Source organism: Culex pipiens, chromosome 2 (assembly GCF_016801865.2).
Source record: "Culex pipiens pallens isolate TS chromosome 2, TS_CPP_V2, whole genome shotgun sequence".
NCBI lineage: Eukaryota > Metazoa > Arthropoda > Insecta > Diptera > Culicidae > Culex > Culex pipiens.
The window spans coordinates 184267022-184278383 of NC_068938.1; the positions used below are offsets into that span (position 1 = coordinate 184267022).

Consider the following 11362-nt stretch of genomic DNA (forward strand, 5'->3'; position numbering starts at 1 on the left):
CCCGGGGACACCTACACTCAAAAAATGAGTTCGCGTAAACGTGAATAGAATTCATGCTACACTGAAAAAAATCAATTCTCGAAATCGTGAATTAAATTCACGAATGCGAGCACCACGAAGGAATTTATTCACGTTTATAGTGCAAATGCACCATACTCATGAATAAATTCCTTCGTGGTTCTCACATTCGTGAATTTAATTCACGATTTCGAGACTTGATTTTTTTCTGTGTACCGGGAACTAGGAAGAAAACTGTTTAACTTTTATAGTGCATTGCACCATGAAAGTGAATAGTTTTCTTTCTGGTTCCCGTTGGCATGAGCTCTGTTCACGTTTACGCGAACTCACTTTTTTGAGTGTAATCCTTTGTCTGGATCTCGTCAGCGAGTGAGTATTATTATATTTTTCTATTCATCAATTGTTTGATAAACTTATAAACTACAAAAGTCTTATGCACTTGATGTAAATTTAATCGTCCGACTACTTTAACAATCAATCGATGGCAATCGTTTAAAAAGTGCCCTTATGAGGAGGCTTGATCCGTAAATTTTTAATGTCCCTGAAATAGTCTTTAAGTCATAGTTGAAGATTACTTACTGTATTTTGAACCATTTCTTAAATCTTTTGTTGACAAAAATATTCAGCTTTGTGAACCTGCACACCCTTAAAATTTGGTCTGAATATTATTTTTTTCAAATTTTGTTATATTTTTCATTTAAAGCTTGTTGAATTTTGAAAACACACATGAGCAATTCTCTACGAAATCGGTCTTTTTTCTTCAATTTTAATTTTTGTATTTTTTAATCCGGCTGAAACTTTTTTGGTGCCTTCGGTATGCCCAAAGAAGCCATTTTGCATCATTAGTTTGTCCATATAATTTTCCATACAAATTCGGCAGCTGTCCATACAAAAATGATGTATGAAAATTCAAAAATCTGTATCTTTTGAAGGAATTTTTTGATCGATTTGGTGTCTTCGGCAAAGTTGTAGGTATGGATACGGACTACACTGGAAAAAATAATACACGGTAAAAAAAAATTTGGTGATTTTTTTATTTAACTTTTTATCACTAAAACTTGATTTACAAAAAAAACACTATTTTTAATTTTTTTTATTTTTTGATATGTTTTAGAAGACATAAAATGCCAACTTTTCAGAAATTTCCAGGTTGTGCAAAAAATCACTGACCGAGTTATGAATTTTTTAATCAATACTGATTTTTTCAAAAAATCGAAATTTTGGTCGTAAAAATTTTTCAACTTCATTTTTCGATGTAAAATCAAATTTGCAATCAAAAAGTACTTTACTAAAATTTTGATAAAGTGCACCGTTTTCAAGTTATAGCCATATTTAAGTGACTTTTTTGAAAATAGTCGCAGTTTTTCATTTTTTTAAATTAGTGCACATGTTTGCCCAGTTTTGAAAAAAATATTTTTGAAAAGCTGAGAAAATTCTCTATATTTTGCTTATTCGGACTATGTTGATAACACCTTTAGTTGCTGAGATATTGCAATGCAAAGGTTTAAAAACAGGAAAATTGATGTTTTCTAAGTTTCACCCAAACAACCCACCATTTTCTATCGTCAATATCTCAGCAACTAATGGTCCGATTTTCAATGTTAATATATGAAACAATTGTGAAATTTTCCGATCTTTTCGAAAAAAATATTTTTGGAATTTTCAAATCAAGACAAACATTTTAAAAGGGCGTAATATTGAATGTTTGGCCTTTGTGAAATGTTAGTCTTGATTTGAAAATTCCAAAAATATTTTTTTCGAAGAGATCGGAAAATTTCACAAATGTTTCATATATTAACATTGAAAATCGGACCATTAGTTGCTGAGATATTGACGATAGAAAATGGTGGGTTGTTTGGGTGAAACTTAGAAAACATCAATTTTCCTGTTTTTAAACCTTTGCATTGCAATATCTCAGCAACTAAAGGTCGTATCAACAAAGTCCAAATAAGCAAAATATAGAGAATTTTCTCAGCTTTTCAAAAATATTTTTTTCAAAACTGGGCAAACATGTGCACTAATTTAAAAAAATGAAAAACTGCGACTATTTTCAAAAAAGTCACTTAAATATGGCTATAACTTGAAAACGGTGCACTTTATCAAAATTTCAGTAAAGTACTTTTTGATTGCAAATTTGATTTTACATCGAAAAATGAAGTTGAAAAATTTTTACGACCAAAATTTCGATTTTTTGAAAAAATCAGTATTGATTAAAAAATTCATAACTCGGTCAGTGATTTTTTGCACAACCTGGAAATTTCTGAAAAGTTGGCATTTTATGCCTTCTAAAACATATCAAAAAATAAAAAAAATTAAAAATAGTGTTTTTTTGTAAATCAAGTTTTAGTGATAAAAAGTTAAATAAAAAAATCACCAAATTTTTTTTACCGTGTATTATTTTTTTCCAGTGTAGTCCGTATCCATACCTACAACTTTGCCGAAGACACCAAATCGATCAAAAAATTCCTTCAAAAGATACAGATTTTTGAATTTTCATACATCATTTTTGTATGGACAGCTGCCGAATTTGTATGGAAAATTATATGGACAAACTAATGATGCAAAATGGCTTCTTTGGGCATACCGAAGGCACCAAAAAAGTTTCAGTCGGATTAAAAAATACAAAAAAAATCGAATGACCGAAATCCTAGAGAACTGCTCACATACAACTTTATTTGAAATTACTGTAATGAAAAGAGTTATCTAAGATTTCTTCAAAATGTTGAAAAGATGAGCCACCGTAATTCTCCTTACAAACTTATGCACAATGTTGCTCGACACTTGTTTATTTTTAAAAATCCAAAACGAAGTGAATTATCGGGAATGACAAGTCTTGAAAACGTAGAATTTGATATGGCTTCTCCAACATTTCTAATGTTTTTTCAAGGGGTTACATACATGTATATCAGCAAAAAAGTTAGAGGTATGAGTATGAGCATACACTTCAACTTTTTTTTAACTCTGTTTTCAGAGCACCTACTAACAAAACAAATTTGAAGATATTTGGTTGACTCATTGCCTAGATATAGCAATTTCATGTTAACAGTTTAAAAAACGGGTGCCACGATATCTCAACACTGTCTTGACCAAATTGGCTCAAAATTGTTTTCAATTAAATATTGTCAAATTCAAAAAAAAACTTTTTTTAAATACTTATTTTTAAATAACATGGCATGTAAGTATCTCTCGAAGCGAAATTTTTGTGGAATTAAAGTGTTGAATGTAAAATTCTCAAACTTAAAAATGTTTTATTTTTTTAATCTCTTTTTAATAAATTGCTGAATGACATTTAAGCAACAGGTAATTGTGACTTTGATTCTACAAAAAAAATATTAAAATGTTACTTATTTTATCTGTTGTTTGTGTAAAATAATACCTCTAAATAAAGAAAATTTTAGTTTTTTGAAGCAATGTGTGAAAATTGAATAGGAATACGTGAAAATGTGTCGTCTTTGCACCATATTGCAATTAAAATAACTACAGTCCTGACTCGATTATCCGAATGCCTTGGCAAAATTTCACTTCGGATAATCGAATCATAAAAAAATCGTTTTCTTTTTTTTTACTGTCGCGCTTGAGTGTGACCCCTAAACTACTCTAAAGTAATTTAGAACTTTTGAATCCAAGATGGCGCCAAAATGGCGATGATGAAATATTGAAATAAACCATTCTTATTTGACAGAAAATGGGGTCGCAGAATTTGAATTTGATGTTAAAAGTAAAAAAAATAAAATAAACAGAAAAAAAATGTTTTTTTTTTGTTCATTATTCGGTTATTCGAAGTTCCATACAAACCATTCAGCTAATCGAACCTTCAGGTAATCGAGGCTTCGGACTTCTTGACTGTGATATGATATTTTGAAAAAATAAAATAAAAAAATAAAGTCATGACTCTTGCTTATTTTGACAGTCATATTGGAAATTGTGCTTGTAATTCACAACTCATATGATGTGAGAACCCATTTAAAAATTTCGCGTCGACTGAAACCCATATTGCAAGTTATGAAAATTTGAGAATTTTTGAAAAATCGGAATTTCTGAAAACTTTAGTACTTCTCATAAAAACTAAAATTCTGAAAACTTTATGCGTCGTTGAAAATCCAGTTTGCAAATTATGAAATAATGCAATTTTTTTTACTTGGGCTAAAAAATACGGCATAGTATCGTTAATGCTCTCTAATTATGGTAAAGTTATCAGTTAATTCAAGTATTACCTCAACAATATTATCAAATATGATCTTTTGAGTAAAATAAAAGTAAAATATTGAAATTTGATGCAATAATCAGTTTTGTCAAAGTTTGGGCCTCGCAATTTAACTTTAGGGATCTGAGCTCCACAAAACTTAGTGTCTCGAACTTCATTGAATTTGCAGAAAAATAAATAAATCAAAAGTGTCATAAACAATTTTTTAAACCTTTCAAAAGCCCTAAAATGGTGAATCATTCATGCATTTCAAATTGTGTTTAAAGTAATTCCATAAGGAAAAGCAATTTAATTATTTGATTTAATAAATATGCATAAATATTTTTTAAGAAAATCTGTTTGCTACACATGGGTTGAGATATTCTAGTTATAATTCTTTATGAAAACTTATTATGTGCACCAACTACTGCAATCAAACTGAGGTTAACTTATATTGTCTTAACGTACTGATTGAAATTGTCTTTCAAAATGTACCCTACAAAGTAAAAAGAAATCGATTTCGATATTTGGACTTTGTGACATAAACAGCATTGAAAAAATGGTTATCTCAAAAATAAGAACCTTTGCAATACTGTCTTAGGAAAAACTGTTTTTAAATTTGAGTTTTTCAGACAAAATGTGATATTTCCTTATAAAATGGGAAAATTTCTAGATTCATAAAATTCCTGTAAAGAGATGTTTGGTCCGGAAATTTACGAGCAGTTTTAAAAGTTTTTATTCATCACGATTTTACTGAAAACATCTCCGCATCATTTACACATAACTTTGTATGAAGAGAACATAACCTCAATGAAATACAAAAGCTTAACGAGCATTCAAGGAAAACTGCACAAAAACAAGTGTCACTACACTAGCTGTCTTTCTACAAGCATAAAAAAAGCAAGCAAAAATATCCGGAACTCATAACCACAACTATGTATAGAACGGATCAAAGCAGCTCCAAAAGGAAGTTGGACACAAAAAGCAACCAAATTATTTGCGTGGCCAAAGAAGTGTGGTAATCCTGGCGAAAATAACTATGCACTAACTGCTTTCTCTCTCTTGAGGGGAAAACATTCAAACCTTAAGTGAAACACAAGTAGGGGGAGCAACACGGGACAAAAAAAGCGCTCCTCAGCGCTTTCATAAATCACACCGGGCTGAAAGCTCGGCTTCGCTTTCACCGTCGTCGGTCGCAACTTGCAGCCGGAACAAAAATAATCCATTTATTTCGAGTAATTGTGAGCGGGACGGGGACCTTTCAGTTGAATGAGGGAACAAAGAGTACCGTAATTTTACCAAAGTTCGTTTAACTTGATTAAAATAGTAAAGCTTTTTCAAGGTTTAAGTCAGTTATCGGGACAGTACGGTAAACTGGTATTTGTTGCATTTCCACCGCTTTTTGTTTCATTTACTCGAAACTTTCGAGTCGAAAGTCCAAGGACATTCCGGGTGCACTCAATGGAATTCGGGAAAGCAAGTTTTTCCGTTGCCGGAAATGAGCTTGTTTGTCATTGTTCCAGAACGGTGAAGCTTAAAGCGGTGCAGGTTTTTCGTTTATGGTTATGTTTGAGAATTTTGCTGAAGTTTTTACATTTATTCTTGTTGACCTTCCTGCCAGTACTAAAAATCAACTTATTTTCCAATAAACTCTTCATTTTTAGCACACCGTGGTAAAGCTACTATTCTAAAGTACACACAACGGCCCAGACTCCTCCTGGGAAGAATAACCAGAAACCACCGGAGAAGATACACAAAAGAAGCCCCCAACCCTCTCCAGCAGCAAGAAATCCTGGAAGCGAAACGAGAGTCCTGTTCTTACACAAACCGGAAACAAAAAGCAGAGCGGAAAGATGATACAGTTGCTTTTGCCAATCTTGCCCACTTTTTTTTTTCTTTTTCTTCTTCATTTTTCCTTTTTCCTCTCGAGGGATGCTTTAGCTGCTGCTGCAGCCTCTTCATGGTCAGTTTTCCAACTCGAGGTAATTTCTTACAGGGAAAAGAACACGACTGTAACAAGGGGTAGTTTTCCACATGAGTGCGCTTTGCTGGTAATTACACCGGCAGCCAGACTTGAGTAGTGGTAATGTGGGCTTCTTCGGGTGCGTTTTTTTGCTCAATTTTCCATAGGATTAAAGGTGCACTTTTCATGGTCGTTAAGATAATTGTGAAATTATGCTTGAAATATTTTTTTTCTAATATATTTTTTATGTGGGCGCAAAATTGCACCGTCTTCGTCATTCTACAACAATTTGAACTTGCAAGTCAAGACGAATTCCCAAAAGCTCTCTAAAAATTAAGCCTTGGTGCTCAAGATGTGGTTAGCATCACTTTTAGCACTATTGCAGCGGTTATGGTTTACTCTCCTTCTCCGGTTGACTTGATGCTAGGGTGGTCTGGTAACAGTTTCTTATAATTAGCGTTAAAAATAAAACATCGTGGAAATTATAAGAAAATTTAATGATTAGGGTAAAAATTTCATTTACAATTTTTAACTCTCAACTCTGGGTACCAAAGTGCCTAATGAATTATTACAGTTCTGTCACAGCCAAAAAACTGCAAACCATCAATGAATTTGTGAAAATACTTTCTGTAAAATTGAAAATCATTTTCCAATCTGAGCCAGAAAAATTTAAAAAAAATAAAACAAAAAAAGTGCCTTCGATCATTAAAAAATAATTTTGCAATGCTCCTTTATCAGGGAAGACATTGGGTCATACAAAAATGCTTGAATTTGTATGACCCAATCTCACCCAATATCAACCCTAATGACGATACTTCAATAAACAGTAGTTTTAAGAATCTTGTTGTGTCCAGCAAATGCGCAACAAAGAAAAAATGCTAAAGAAATCTTGAAATTTTAACAAGGAATGCTTGAATTGTATGTAAAACTTAGAACATTCAAAACCATTTTGAATTTTGTAATAAAAACTTGCTATTCTCTTAAAAAACAATCTTGAAATTTTTAGTTTGATAATTTTAAAAATCTAAAAGAATATGGAATACATTCAAAAATAATCATAATTAAAAAAAAAACCTAGATTTAAAATCTCAAATGTAAATTAAAATTTATCAGATTTTCAATCAAAAATTTAAATCAAAAATTCCTTAAAAAAATTTAGAAGTGTGTAGGGGAGCTGGGGGTAAGACGGCCAGGCGGGGTAAGACGGCCACCCCACTGTTTTACTAAGTATACTAATGAATATTACTAAAATGTTTAGCAATACTTTTCCTCATGCTAAATAATGCATATGGAGTCACCTTTGCCAAAAATATTGTTTGAAATAGTATAAAAATAGCTCAAAATAAACAAATAATTTTTGAACTTGAAACTGGATGTAATTATCATGAATTACAACTTAGGCATTTTTGTTAGATAACAATATGTTTTCCTGTCTTCAAATATTTTTTCATGTTAAATTGAAGTTTTCCCTAGATTATGTCCCTCGAAAAGTTTAGAAAATGCGATGAGCTATTTACAAAAATTGTTTAAAAAAATAATTTATTTGGGGGCAAGACGGCCACCTCCTCCGGGGGTAAGACGGCCACTCGTAATTTGTAGATTTTAATTGATATAGGTTATATTTTTGACGGTTTTTGACTATTATGACATATTTGTAGATAAGGAAAAGCATTTTCAATAAAACTATCCATTTTTAATCAAAATGCTGTTAACTACCGTTTCGACAACATTCTTTACTGTGATATAGCAAAACTCATTGAATAGTATGAAATCCTATCAAACTTTTCATAAATTCGCTAATTTAATATTGTTTACATAATTTTGATTTACTTATTCTAATCAAAATACACAAATTAATTATTTTGCATCAAATTGTGTTTGTTTTGTAGTAAAAATTCACAGTTTTTCATAAAATGTGGTCGCAATAATATGAAATTCACTGAGCCAAAATATGAAAATTTTTAAACAGCATTTTTCTTCACATTTGAAACCTGATTTTTTCAACCAAAATAGTTATGATGTTCAGAGAAGTCTGTTCAACCAACCTTGTAGGAATTTGGGTGGATTTAGCAAAGTTATTAAGTTAATTTATAGCACTGGCCGTCTTACCCCGCGTATTTCATATATATACGATTTCAATTATTTTTTTAAAATTCCTGAAAAGTATTGAAAATTGGTTTTTAGACTAACTAATTTATGTCATTTCTATAATGGACTAGTAGTAGAACAATATGTACGTAATTTGAGATCAAAATAATCTGTTGTGTAAATTTTATTCGACTTCTCCCTTAGGGTGGCCGTCTTACCCCCATCTCCCCTATTGAAAAAAAATGACAAAATTTCAAATAGAACAGAAGAACATCTCAAGTAACATTTTTTCCAGGAGTTCTATAAAAGCTCTTCAAGATAGCTACAGCATAGCAGTTTGGACCGCGGTAGGATAAAATTCTCTTCAAAACTTCTTCAGGAGTTTGGAAGAGTACTTGAAGAGAGTTTTATCCTAACGCGGTCCAAACTGTCTTTTTTCTTCAATTTTAATTTATGTATTTTTTTATCCGACTGAAACTTTTTTGGTGCCTTCGGTAAGCCCAAAGAAGCCATTTTGCATCATTAGTTTGTCCATATAATTTTCCATACAAATTTGGCAGCTGTCCATACAAAAATGATGTATAAAAATTCAAAAATCTGTATCTTTTGAAGGAATTTTTTGATCGATTTGGTGTCTTCGGCAAAGTTGTAGGTATGGACTACACTGGAAAAAAATGATACACGGTAAAAAAATTTGGTGATTTTTTTATTTAACTTTTACCACTAAAACTTGATTTGCAAAAAAAAAATATTTTAATTTTTTTTTACTTTTTGATATGTTTTAGAGGACATAAAATTCCAACTTTTCAGAAATTTCCAGGTTGTGCAAAAAATCATTGACCGAGTTATGAAGTTTTTAATCAAAACTGATTTTTTCAAAAGATCAAAATTTTGGTCGCAAAAATTTTTCAACTTCATTTTTCGATGTAAAATTGAATTTGCAATCAAAAAGTACTTTAGTGAAATTTTGATAAAGTGCACCGTTTTCAAGTTATAGCCATTTTTATGTACCTTTTTTGAAAATAGTCACAGTTTTCATTTTTTTTTAAATTAGTGCACATGTTTGCCCACCTCTGAAAAAAAATATTTTTGAAAATCTGAGAAAATTCTCTACATTTTGCTTCTTCGGACTTTGTTGATACGACCTTTAGTTGCTGAGAGATTGCAATGCAAAGGTTTAAAAACAGGAAAATTGATGTATTCTAAGTCTCACACAAACAGCCCACCATTTTTCAATGTCGATATCTCAGCAACTAATGGTCCGATTTTCAATGTTAAAATATAAAATAAATTTTCGAAAAAAATATTTTCATAATTTTCAAATCAAGACTAACAATTTAAAAAAGCGTAATACTGAATGTTTGGCCTTTTTGAATTTCGTCATTTTCACTTAAACCGTAGAATATTTTGACAAGCTTTTGCAGATCTAAACAAAATCTACAAAATGCTTTAAAAAATTGCAAAATCAACAAATCAGTGGCTTCTCTGTAATTCTAAAAAAATGTAACGGTTTTTCGAGATACCAGAGATTTTTCTTTTTTGGAATTTGCGTAAGAAATCGTGAGTTCTTTAAATCTAGATTGGAAACAATTTGAAACGCCTTAAAAATTCTTGTCATAAGAAAAATGTTGAGATTTCAAAAAAGAAACCTTCAGGAGATTTTTTTAAATGTTCCTATAAGTTATTGTGTTTCATCTGTTTATAGGAACTTTTAAAAAAACACTTCGACCATGAATTGTACTCAAATTTTCAAATGTGTGGATTAGATTCATAAATAGCAAATCTCTGTGGTTATCTAGTAAAATCATCAACAAATTCCAAAGTAATCCCGAGATTTTCAAAAAGAACCTTGCGTTTTACAAATTACACACATAAAAAATATTTACGAATGTTACATCATTGATAATGTAACACCTTTGCACGTCTTTAAACATTTAAATTTAAATACAATTTGATGTAAATTTGCATCAAATTATATGCAAAACATAATTTTACATTTGATTCAACCGCTTACGTTGAATCTCGAGTTTATATCAACTGAGTTTACATGTAATTATTTTTCCGTGTCGAGTAAATACATTTTTTTGCAGTGTAGGCAAAAGATGCCAGTAAGTCTAATTTTTTAGAAGAATTCAAAAGAAATAAAAAAAATCTTGCAAAAGTTAAAATACTGAATAATAAATTTTTAAATAATATTGAGATTTTCGAATGGTATCTTGAGATTATGACACTGCTTCCTGAAAAATCTTAAAATTGTTAATTTTTTTGAAAAAGTTTCAAAATTCTACAAACTTTGAAATTAAGGTGAAATCTAAAAAAATTGTTTTTAACAAAATCTTAAAAATCTTTAAGAATAATTGATATTTCAATCAAGTCTAGATATTCTTGAACGTGTTTTTTTAAATAAGAATGATTTTTTTTTCAGAACAAGTCTATAGTCTCAAATGGAATCATAAAATTATAAAAAAAGCTTTGTACGATTATGAAAATAATAAGATTTCGAGCAGAAATCTTGAGATCCAATATACAAATATGGCAATTCTAAAAAATACTTGGGTTTTAAGAAAAGAATCTAACTTTTAAAAAATATGAATGAGACTCTCAAGCAAAGTATAAAATCTTAAAGTTTATTTTTTGGTTCTTAAAGAACCTTAAAGTACCTTGAAAAAATACTTCTAAGGGTTCTAGGAACTACGAAATAAACATTTACTTTGCCCATATTTGTGATTATAAATTTTTTTTCGTGATATCCCAAAAAAAAAATGTTTTTCGGAAGTTACTTCGGACTTTTTAAGATTCTTAAAAATTATTTAATTTTCATAATTTTATAGTATTTCAAAGGTTTTACAAGAATCCTAATACTATTTGCACTTAATCATTCGGTTTCTTTTTTTAAGTCATCCTTCTAAGCCTTGAAAACAGAATTTCAAAAAAATATCCGAAAACACAACTATTAAATATCCAATGAAATCTTTTCAAAATATTAAAAAAGGATTTAATAAGTAATAAGAAGGTTCAAAAAGGATCTTAAAATGCATAATACAAATCTTGAAATTTTAATTATGGAGATCTCGGAATTTATAATAATCTTGAGATTTTTAAAAATCGCG

At 30.2% G+C, this 11362-nt stretch overlaps 1 protein-coding gene across 12 annotated transcripts in view; it reads right to left on the bottom strand.

Annotated features, from left to right (window-relative positions):
* The window catches only part of LOC120415418 (whirlin), a 242413-nt gene that overhangs the window by 125714 nt on the left and 105337 nt on the right, over positions 1 to 11362 (bottom strand). The gene's annotated exons all lie outside the window — the stretch shown is intronic.